Genomic DNA, 11691 nt, shown 5'->3' on the forward strand with positions numbered 1-11691 from the left:
ACATAGAGGTTTGATCCAACGGTCTCTCGGTTTTTTATAGGCCGGGCAGAAGAAGAGTAGATGGACATCGTCTTCTTTTGCCCCCAGAGCGCAGAGAGTGCATAAGTCAGTACCGTTTTTCGCCCCCCACCTACATGTAGTTGCGGAGGTCTGTAAGATCCCATATCTAAATTGTAAGTACAGTGTTTTTGCTAAAGGTGGGCCTATCTCATCCATAAATTGCTCAAAGGAAGGGATATCTTTTATGTTCAGAAATTTCTGGGTCATTGGGCCAATCGAAGAGCTATATAGTACGTCAAAATTGACATAAGACCAAAATGAATCCTTTACTAGTTTTTTAGAGGAACAAGTCATATTTTGAGGAGCGTCCCATAGGTGCGAGAGCCCTAGCTTCTCGTACCACTTAAAGATATGTTTTAACCACGGTATTTTCATATATCCATCAAGCTGGAGTATTTCAATCAACCCACTCTTGTAGTCACCCAACTCCGAGGTTGTCCATAACCTAACCCAATACAACAAGGGTCTTAGTATGGCTTGATAATCAGTCCTCTTTAAATTAATATCAAGGAACACAGGTACTAAGGGGGTTCTGGTCGGAATTTTAAGCAGCCTACGTATAAAATGGTTTTCAACCTTATCAACATTGTTTTTACAGCTGCATCCCCAGAGCTCGGCTCCATAAAGGGCCGCCGATTGGGCCTTCGCTTTAAAAACCTCAATTGCCGGCGTAATTGCTTTAGAGTGGCTTGCACCATGCACTTTTAGTATGGGCAATGAGTTCTGCTTAAAGGTCAGATTGCTCTTTTCCAACTGGCCTTTCCATGTAAGATTATTGTCCAACATCAATCCCAAATAGTTAAAACTATCCACATGTTCCAATTTTTGCTTTTCTAAGAACAAATTTTTCCTAAATGACTTTTGGGGTTTGAGGGACATATATTTAGTTTTAGTTGGGTTTATTTCAAGGCCCTTCTCCACACAATAGATTTGGAAAGAATCCACCAGTTTTTGCAAACCCCTCGGAGTCTGTGAAATAAGAATGGTATCATCAGCGAACAATAAGGATGTAATCGCCTCACCACCTAGCTTTGGGGAGTCGTGGTCACTATTACTTAAATAGCTGGGAATATCATTAACATACAGCGAGAAGAGTGTGGGTGCTAACACACACCCTTGTCGCACACCACGTTCCACAGATATGGGCCTTGAGATTTCTCCACCCTTTCCCCATCTAATTTTTGCAAAATTCCCTGTGTGTAGTTTAATAAGTTCCTTGAGAAGCTCGCCCGGAACCGCCATATTCTTAAGTGTGTTCCACAACAAATTGCGAGGGACAAGGTCGAAGGCGGCTCTCAAATCAACAAATGCTACATACAAGCTACCCTTCCTTATATTTATGTATTTCCAACAGATGCACATAAACCTAAACACCTGATCAACCGTACTCGTTTTAGATCTGAATCCTGCTTGGAATTTAGTTAAAACCTTCATGTCCTCGATCCAATATAAAAGTCTATTTAAAATATGTCTGGCGAAAATTTTTTGTAAAATATCAATTAAACTTATTGGGCGATAATTGCTCAGATCATAGCGATCACCTTTTTTAAAAATAGTTATGATTTCCGCCCCTTTCCAAGATTCGGGGATTGGAGTTCCTGCCACTATTGAATTACATAGAAAGTTTATGTACGGCCCCCACACTTCTTCATCGTGCTTTAGAAGATCACCGGGAATCTTATCAAGACCAGGAGCTTTACCCATTTTAACAGCCTGTAATGCCTGAATAGTTTCATCTAGACTAAATCGTAAGGGAACAGTACTCTGTTCTGGGGTAAACTCTGAATCCCCTGAGATTAATCCCTCCTTATCGTTAGAATAGAGCTTAGAAAAGTGATCACACCAAGTTTTCTCATCTAAGTAGATATCCTTTGGTGATCTGCCTTTTTTGTTTCCCTTTGCAATTAGATTCTAGAATGTACTCTGGTCTCTTGACTTGACCCTTATTCGCGCATACGCGGTCCAAGAACATTAGAGAAATTCTGAAGACAAAAGCTGCAGCGGAACCACGTATACATACCGAAATTAAAAAATGCTGGAACTGTAGCCAATGGTACAGGGAGAGGGCTTCCCCCAGGATAGAAGCCCTAGTACGCGAGTATGGAAACCAGTCAGAAGAGTATGGGTTAAGGGACAGCAACAGTAAGACACTGTCTCACCAGTCTTGTGAGAATGATGTGGGATACTTTCCTGAGGCACTAGATGGTTGAGTGAAGGGTGGTTTGGTTATCGCCTGTGTGGGGCTGTGTGATTCGATTGTTGGAAAGCATATTTTTTAAGTCCCTGTTTTCCAGAGCTATGCAAACACCTGGTGGATTGTGAGTTCTCTGACCCCAGGGAGTTTGCACTGGAGGCAGACCTTTGGTGAATTACAGAGGGTCTGAAGAAGCACCTGGAGGTGACCCAGAGGGAAGTGGCTTAGGTATTTCCCAATCGAGGGTGGTGGGAAAGGCTTGTGGTAGCCCAGATAGGTCCCGGTGTCGTGGGAAGGGTGTAGGGACTCATGTCCTGTCTCCGCGGAGAAGGAGTGGGAATGGGCTGCAGCCCAAGGTGCTCAAAACCCGGCCCCAGAACCTGGGTGGCTCCAGGAGGGAACACCAGATGGGAAGCCTAGGCTGTACTGGTAGGACGTCCGTTGAGGGGGATCTCCTAGTGTCAGGAGAACGTGGAGTGTCTGTAAACAGAGCTACAGTGGTTCTGGTGTCTGGCGGTGCCGCTCCTAAGTGGAAGGGGCAGAAGTCCAGATGGAGGGGTGAGAGGGGGATGCATTCCCCAGTGGGAGAACCAGTGGGTCCGGGGCCAGCCAGAAGGACTGAGCCTCCTAGGAGTGACCATGGTGACACCACTATTGTCCTGGGGGATCTTTGTGCACTGTCAGATGGACAGGGGTCAGGAGATCTGCGCCAGGCAGACTGTCACACAAAATATGAATCATGTGTTACCCACAGGGGGGCATGCGTGCTCCTAAGGAAGTCCTGGTGTGCCGGGCAGGTTCTCAGCTGCAGGGATTAGTCCCTGGGTTGGGAGGCCAGGTTCAGGTCCTGCCTGACCTGGAGGGAAGGATGACTGTAAGCAGTGTCCTGAGCGGTTTATCTTCTAGGGGTACCACTACAGGTGGGAGGGTGTAGAACTCTGGAAGGGGGTGCAGAGGGAGAGAGTCCTCGCCGCTGACCCCGGTTCAACCCGAGGGTTTAGATCCTAAGGTGGTGGATCAGTTGCAGGGTCAAGGCCCTGAACTGTTGGAAGAATTGTGTAGGAGGTCTGGTTCCAGCATCCGGACAGTTTTTGGTTCTGAGGCTGCTTCTCCGGGAGGAGAGTGCGGAACCCCGGAAGGAGAGGTAGGGGAGGAGAGCCTCGCCGGAGACCTCTGGTTTTTCACTAGACCTGGGCTGCGATGGGGGAAGAGGGAGGAGATTTCCTTGCACCTCAAAGGGCCTGGTCTGCCTCTGACAATGCCATCTCCACCCCCTGCCGGGAAATCACACCAGAGAAGACAGAACTGGTTCTGGCTGGGCACAGACACCCTCTGCCTAGAGGATCAAAGGATTTTTGGATACAAATACTGGGGCCCAGACCCCTTAACTTTAGAACTCTTTTGGATCAAGAAGACTGCTAAGAAGTAGTGCTGGAGAAGCTGTGGGGAGGGACTACCACTTTGCTGTGTGCTTTGCTGTATTCGCCTACAGTGGCTGCTTCTGTCTTGGGCAGTGAACGGACTGGACTCAACTTTCTGCAATCTACTTTTATGAGTTTCTCCAAGGGCTTGAGGTAGAGCTTGCCCCCTGTTCAAGAAGTCTCTGGAACAACAAAGACTTCAAGCTCGTCTGCCCTCAGCACTGGGGACTGTGTGTTTTGTGGTGCAACAGAAGAGCAACCCGACGACTTCTACGACGCCACTGCCGACTCCGTGTCCTGAAGGCACCGCAGAGGACACCGCCACAATGCCGCACCACGACCCTGGTCTCACCGACGATGCCTGCTGACACCGCCACCGAGCCGCGGCTCGCACCGTAACCTGTGGGTACTGCACTCCGCACCGCCTCGCTTCACGCCAAAGCCTGGGCACCACAGAGAGCACCGCTTCAATGCCGCACCAGGACCCTGGTCTCACCGACGCCACCTGCTGATGCCGGCACCGAGCCGTTGATCGCACCGTGACCTGTGGGCACCGCACTCTGCACCGCCCTGCTTCACGACGACACCTTGGCCTCCGCGCCGCCGCCGCTCCACGCCAGAATCGACGCCACTGCTTGCACGGTGGTTTGAGAGCACAGCTCGTAAAGTTACGCGACGCACCACCCTCATCCCACACCGCAGCCTTGGCCTACCGACGTGGCACCATCGACTCCAGTTAGTCAGCCGATGACAGCGCTTCAGCAACGACGACGCAGCTGCTTGCACCAAGACCTGCCAGCACCGTGACGAGCACCGCCTTCAACTCGCACCGCGACCCTGGTCTCACCGACCACACCATCTGACGTCGCCCCGAGCCACTGCTCGCACCACGACCCATGGGCACCGCATGCCGCACCGCTGCACTTCGCACCGCAGCACACGACGCCTGCTGACGCCAGCGCTCCTGACTCCATCAGAGAGGAGATCGACCTGCAACGCGTGTGACTTAGAGGGCCCGACGACTCCTGCACCTACCTCCGGAACCAACGCCTGCGGACACCGTGTTTTTGGAAGCTCGACGAGAGGTCGCCGACACCCTGCATTTCAAAAAAGGTATTGTTAGCGGGTCTTCCTGACACCATAGCTAGCCGGCGACGCCGCGGTCAGCCAGAACAGTTGGGATTTGTTTGCTCGCGAGGCCTGATAGCCCTGGACAGAGCTATCGACATCAAGGAACTATTTTTAAAGCATATTTTGATAAGTGAAGATTTTGAAGTACTGTATTGTTGATTGTTATCGTTTTTGGTCTTGTCTTATGTATATAAAAATATTGGATATTTTTCTAAACTGGTGTGGTGTCCTTTTGTAGTGCTTACACTGTATTACTGTTGGGTATGTGAAAATGCTTTACACACTGCCTCTAAGATAAGCCTGACTGCTCGTGCCAAGCTACCAAGGGGTGAGCAGGGGTTATTTTAGGAGTGTAACTTCCTTATCCTGACTAGAGTGGTGGTTTCTGCCTGGCTTTGGCACATGGCCTAGGCTGCCAAGAATCCCATTTCTAACATGTGGCATTTAAAATCTGAGCACGTTAGCTCTGAGTGTAACAGTGAGTTTTTCACATGACAGGAGCCAATACTAGCACTTTTGGCAATGTGGTATTTTTACCATTCCCAAGTACAGATAAGAAGTATGTGGCATGATCCACTGCCCAAAAGCCTATAGAGAATCACTTTTATCGCACGCACGGGCAAGGTTGGTTACATGCTTTGTTATACAACGACCACGTCACTATTTTTCACTGTTTATTAATATTCAATTTGTCACCTTCTCTTTGCCAGATTTGGATCTGAGGCTTTATATCAATAACATTGAAAATGCGATAGAGATAAGGCACTCGGCCGAATTTCGTATAGGTAACGTGACATTTAAAATCTGTCCATGTTAGCTCTGATAGTAACCGTGAGGTTTTCACATAACAGGAGCTAATACTACCAGTTCTGGAATCTTGGTATTTTTACCATTCGTAAGAACAGATAAGAGGTATGTGGCATTGCCCACTGATTATGAGCTTACAAGGAATCATTTATCGCACGCACGGGCAAGGCTGGTTGCATTCTTCAAATAAAGACCGCATCACGATTTTTCACAGTCTATTAATATTCAATTTGAGTTTCCCCTGTAACGCTTTACCATGTTTCTCGGCACAAGAGGTTACGTACGTGGCACTATGGCACCCATAGAACGGCATTAGACAACGGCTCACACTTTTGGTTATGTTGGGATTGTCTAAAGTGTCTGCGAACAGTGATAAACTACTTTTGTAATGTGGAGTGAGAATTTAATGATGGTGCATTTAGTTTGTTTTCTTTGTGTTCCAGCAGGAGGCTTTGGAAGATTTGTTTGCACGAACGTCATACGCCTGAAGAAGGGTGTAACCCGAAATGCATTGGGGTTGTTGTAAAATTATATGCAATTGAAAACACTAATTGTTTTATTTTTTCAGGAACTGATAACATTGTACAATCTGATTTGATTTGTTATTCATGTAACAGTTTTCTATTGCTAAGATTGAATTGAGAATATAATTGATAAATTCAATTACTATTTTGATTCTTGTTTCAGAGTTTTAGCTGAAAATACGTTTTAGCGATTAAATCATTGTGATGAAACCTTCGGGGCTATTTGCTGTGCGCTTCGACAAGGTACGGAGTATTCTCCGCACCTATTTTCAGTGAGAATATTTCAAGGGAGACAGGTAGATCCTACAAACGAAGCTGCACGCACTGTTTCATTTGAACATTTGAGTAATCAGGATTAAGCACCTTACCAGGTGTGCAGGTTGAGATCAATCATTTGGAGATGTACTTGAACGCCATGGTGTGAGGATTGTGTCGTATGTTGGCGACACTCAGCTGATCATCACTCTGGCACGGATATATGACGTTTTCACGGATGCCTTTAAAACGCAGGCAATACAACGAACGCGTTGTTACCACGCATTCCATTACAACACAAGTCGTTATAACGACTTGCTTTAGGGAAGCGCTTGGGTTTGAAATAGTATATTTTACTATTACAACTCCAGTCTGTGCAACAGTAGGGATGGTGTTGGATTTTAAATCCAACAATGAGTTCCCTAAAGCAAGTCACTGAAATGACTTCCGTTGTAATGGAACGTGTGGTAACGACGCGATCGTTGGAGTGCCTGCGTGGTAATGGCACTGCGTTGTCCTGACAGTGTTGTAAATGATGTTTCCCCTCTGGCACAAGATGACCGCAGTGGCGCAGCAAACTTCAAATCCTGTTTGGTAGACCTAGCAGCATGGATGGATACCAGTTACCTGAATTTAAATGCTGACAAGACAGAGGTCCTGGTGATCAGGAAACAGCCCACAATCTGGTCCTTTGCGTGGTAGCCGTGTGAATCTGAGCATCCTTTTTGATGCTCAATTATCTTTTGAAAGCCAGATCAAGGCCACGGCTGGCACTTGTTTTGGAGTGTTAAAGTTGCTAAGGAAGATTCTAGGGCTTCTATCGGACTCAGCAAAAAAGGCGTTAATTCAAACTCTTTTAGTGTCCCGGCTTGATTATTTTAATGTACTCTAGCAGGGGGTCTCGAAGGGCAGGCTGGAAATACTTCAGAGAGTACAAAATACAGCAGCCCGGATGCTGTTAAAAATACCAAAACAGCTTGCCACTAGCCCGGGTCTTGCTGAAATACATTGGCTCCCCATTAAGCACAGAATCTCTTTTAAAGCACTCCGTTTTACGCATAAGATACTGAATCAGAGGGGTCCAATTTATTTGTTTCCTCCATGTTAAGCCTATATCCCTGCAGACATCTTAGGTCTTGTGAAGCGGCTTTAACCGTAATCCCTAGAGTGAGCAGAATGCGGCAGTGGGGCAGTTCCTTTTTGCAGCCAAACTCTGGAACTCACGGCCATTGGATCTCAGACTCGAAGCTTCAGAAGCAAGTTTCAGCAAAAATCTCAAGACCTGGCTTTTAAGGCAAAGTAAAAAAGTCTGGTTCATCAGGCGACATCGTTTCTACTGGACTACGGACCGGTGCTACTTTTCTAGCACGCAGACACTCCTTGGAGTAACCAGGCGCTTTATAAATCCTTCAGCATTAAGAGTCCCGCTGTGATTAGCTGAGGTTGCCGAAGAGGTGAACTGTAGAGTATAACATTTCTTGGTTTATGGAAATCATTTGTGAATACTGAATTGTACAAAAATAAAAAAATTGAAGTAATTGTAAGAATTGGTAAAGAAAGAGGAGACCATACCTATCAAAGCAAAGGTAATTGTATTTATATAGTACTTACTACCCTGATGAGGCATTGAAGCGCTTTTTGGTGAGTAGCATGCTACTCTGGAACCCAAGATGGATTAGTAGAGGGAAATATAAGTTAATTGGAGTGGTGGGCATGTGAGTGTTGGCTGGATTGAATAGGATAAAGGAGGGGAGACTCTAGAAAGGGTTATGTGGGAGATCATAGTAGTAAAATGAGGTGCAGGATGAGTCTAACGAGGGATAGAGGAAGGAAGAATCCAGAAAGGGATATCCGGGATACCATAGCAGTAATATTAGGCTCTGGATGAGTAAAAGGAGGGAAGAGTCCAGAAAGGGGTTATTTGCGAGATCATAGTGGTTAAATTAGGCTTGGAGTGAGAGAGTAGAGGATGAGAGGCTGTATTGAAAGTTATTGGATGAGATACAGAGCAGTGAATTGGAGTCAATATTTTTAATTTCTCATCTATAGTGAGAGTAAAGTAATAAATATATAGATACATAACTACAAGCATTGGCAAATGCATTAGGTTTTGCCTATGTGATTAATAATGAGCAATTTTTTGTTGTAAGTTGTAGCTTGGTGAGTATTTGTGCAATATAATTTACTGAAACTCCTTTAAAGTGTTCTACTAGGCAATGTTGATAGATATGCAACACCCTAACCCTAGGAAATCCCAGGGGAGGGAACTAGAGGCGCGGGCCTCCAGCCTAGCATATACGCACAACAGAAGCTGCTCCAAGTACGGTGACCGAAACTTAGGAAACATTAAGTTTAGAGAGAGCTGGCATCTCACAAAAAGTGAAGGACTGTCCTCATACACCACCTGGTGCCATGCTTCATCATCGGCAGTCCTCGCACTCTAGAAACTTGGTTTGGTAGAGAGCGGGCCTAAACCTGGAGACAGGGAGGCACCCCCGCCCCACCTACAATGGCTGCTGAGGGGTGCAGCCCTGAGAGGAGACCTCGGTTTGCAGGAGACACAAAGGCCAGCTGACAGCTCCAAGGCACCAGCAGCACTTTACATTACACGACGAGCAATGCATAGCGCACGGTAGACTGTACAACACTGCATGATTTAGCTACTTATCTGGTATATTGCACTGTGCAGCCCGCAGGGGGGCGGCAGTGGGCTGAGAGCTACACTATGTCCTCGTGCTTGGTCACAGACCAACTGACAGCCCGTTGCAGAGTGCTTGCAACCACACCAGCCTTTTTTACGTGTGAACACAGGTATCAGCTACGGTGAAAGAGGATGAGGACGAAAAGCACCCGGGGGGAAGAGAGTGAGAAAAAATCTGTGTGTATCTGAAGGAGACACCAGAAGTCTAACAGTGACAGAGCGATAGTGAAAAAGTGGGAGACAGGAGAAGGAGCAACAGAGAAAGCGAGTTTGGGCGTAAAAGCGGTAACGGAGTAAAGAGCTATAAATGGTTTCTGAACGAGGTAGTGTTAATGAAAGCGATCATGAGGGCGAGAGACCTGGAGAAAAAGTAGAGAGATGGAAAGAGCAATAAAGAAGTAACGAGAGACATTGAGTAAGACTCGGTGAGAGGCAAGCTACGGTGGAATTTAAGAATTGGTGGGGAGGAAGAGAAGAAAGAATGTGCGATAAAGGAGGGAAAGAGGCACTGGGCAGAGATCTCACGTAGCACAAAGTTCCAGACACGATCCCCATTGCCCACTCCTCCTTTTGAAAACAAAAATCTACCTGTTCATAAACACCCAGCTACTTTTAACGATCTCTGACCCAGCACACTGCTCTTTGCTCAAACTTCTAAATGCATAACTGTTGATTTTACACAATGTTGCAGTTAACGCGTCAATTTTACAAGGTTCTCCTCTGTTACAGCTTAATAATTGGGTAAAATGATATTAAAGACACATTCTTCAACTGGTTCTTGTGCCTTTCATGTACAAGGGCAGTGTTGGTGCCCAGTCACATGCAGGGCCCCCTTTTAAAAGTACACATCATGCAGGGTTTAATACACATCTCCAGGGTCAAGCAGGTGAGCGACACCAACAGCGTCTGCTCAAAGACTACGTTGATAAAACTGGCAGGTGCAGAGCAATGCGGCATGGTGAGGAAGAAAGATCAAACAAGAAAGAAGCAAAGTAATGAGACTGGTGTATGTTTTAGTAAGGATGCCGAGGTAACGGTACCCCCAAACATGGCCAAGCATTCTCAGCCACCCTTGGGAGCCCAGCAAAAATTGCCACCGGACTTTTTCAGCCTCGAGTGGTATTTATTTCCTTCAGCCTCGCGCAATAACTTCACTCCACGCTGTACTTGAAGCGTAAAAGGCCATTTATTAGGACAAGGTTGTTAATACAATACATTAACCAAAAACATCAATTAACTAACAAATCCCAACATCAAACCTTTCATACATTCCATCCATCTTACCTTCACCCCCGTTGCTCTCATCCTGTTTCACTCTGTAACCCCTTCCATCTCTCCATTCTCATCCTCACTTCTTATAACATCCTCTCTTGGACCTCATGCCGTCGCACTCTTGCATCCCGCACCCCCATCATTCACCTGTTCTCCCTCCGAGGGGTGGATGAGCCCATCAGTGACTCCCCACCCCTCCAAAGTACTGCCATCCCAACCACCTACAACCTGTCCTAAATTGGCACACTTAACCAACCTATCCTTTCACCCTTAAACCTTGCAGGGTGGGCGGGTGGTCTAACTTCTGATGACCCTCCCAGATGGTGCCAGGTGCAGAAAGAGGAAGATCCCTCCTCCCCTGCACCTTTATAATCCCACCATAATCCCTACCCTGACCAGCCCCTTGACCACTTACACCTTGTCCTTCCTCCCCTTGTGCGAGCACCCCAGGGGAAGACTGGTCTGCGACCCTACTTTCCCCGGAGGCTGGCATCGTGCAATAACTTCACTCCACGCTGTACTTGAAGCGTAAAAGGCCATTTATTAGGACGAGGTTGTTAACACGGTACATTAGCCAAAAACATCAATTAACTGTAACAAATCCCAACATCAAACCTTTCATACATTAAATCCATCCTCCGTTCACCCCAGTTGCTCTCATCCTGTTTCACTCTGTAACCCCTTCCATCTCTCCATTCTCGTCCTCACTTATCTTCCAACATCATCTCTTGGACCTCATGCCATCGCACTCTTGCATCCCGTACCCCCATCATTCACATGTCCTCCCCCCCCCGAGGGGTGGATGAGCCCGTCAGTGACTCCCCACCCCTCCAAAGTACTGCCAACCAGGGAACCCCCGTAGGGCAGTTACCTGCCCCACCCCCCATTCCTACAGTGCACCTTTCGCCTAACTCTTTATCTTCGCTGCGACACCAGATAGATTTAATCCACAACCGCTTATCACGTCACTCATTTCCATCATATAGTAAGCATTCCCCAGTTGCGAAAGGTGCACACCATCGCTCCTAAACAGGAAAGGCTCGGGGGGCGTGGCTTGCTGCCGACGGGAATGGCCGCGCAGTAGCGAAGCTCTGCAGCGCCACTCCCGAATATATCCGGATAAATTGTGCCCCGTGGCCCCAACCCGTGCAATACTAGGGTGTTGGTGGCCCTGAGGCCCCCGCGGGCCTGCCGGCGAAGTTTGGAGGCGATCGGAGGTGGGGCGGTCTCCGAGCTCCGCTCTCCGGGTCCTGGTGCGCTGCCGCGCGGCTGATCGCCTCGACCTGCCTGGTCATGACAGCTACAAGAGGCCGCGGCTGCGGCCCA

Source organism: Triturus cristatus, chromosome 9 (genome assembly GCF_964204655.1).
Source record: "Triturus cristatus chromosome 9, aTriCri1.1, whole genome shotgun sequence".
NCBI classification, from domain to species: Eukaryota; Metazoa; Chordata; class Amphibia; order Caudata; family Salamandridae; genus Triturus; species Triturus cristatus.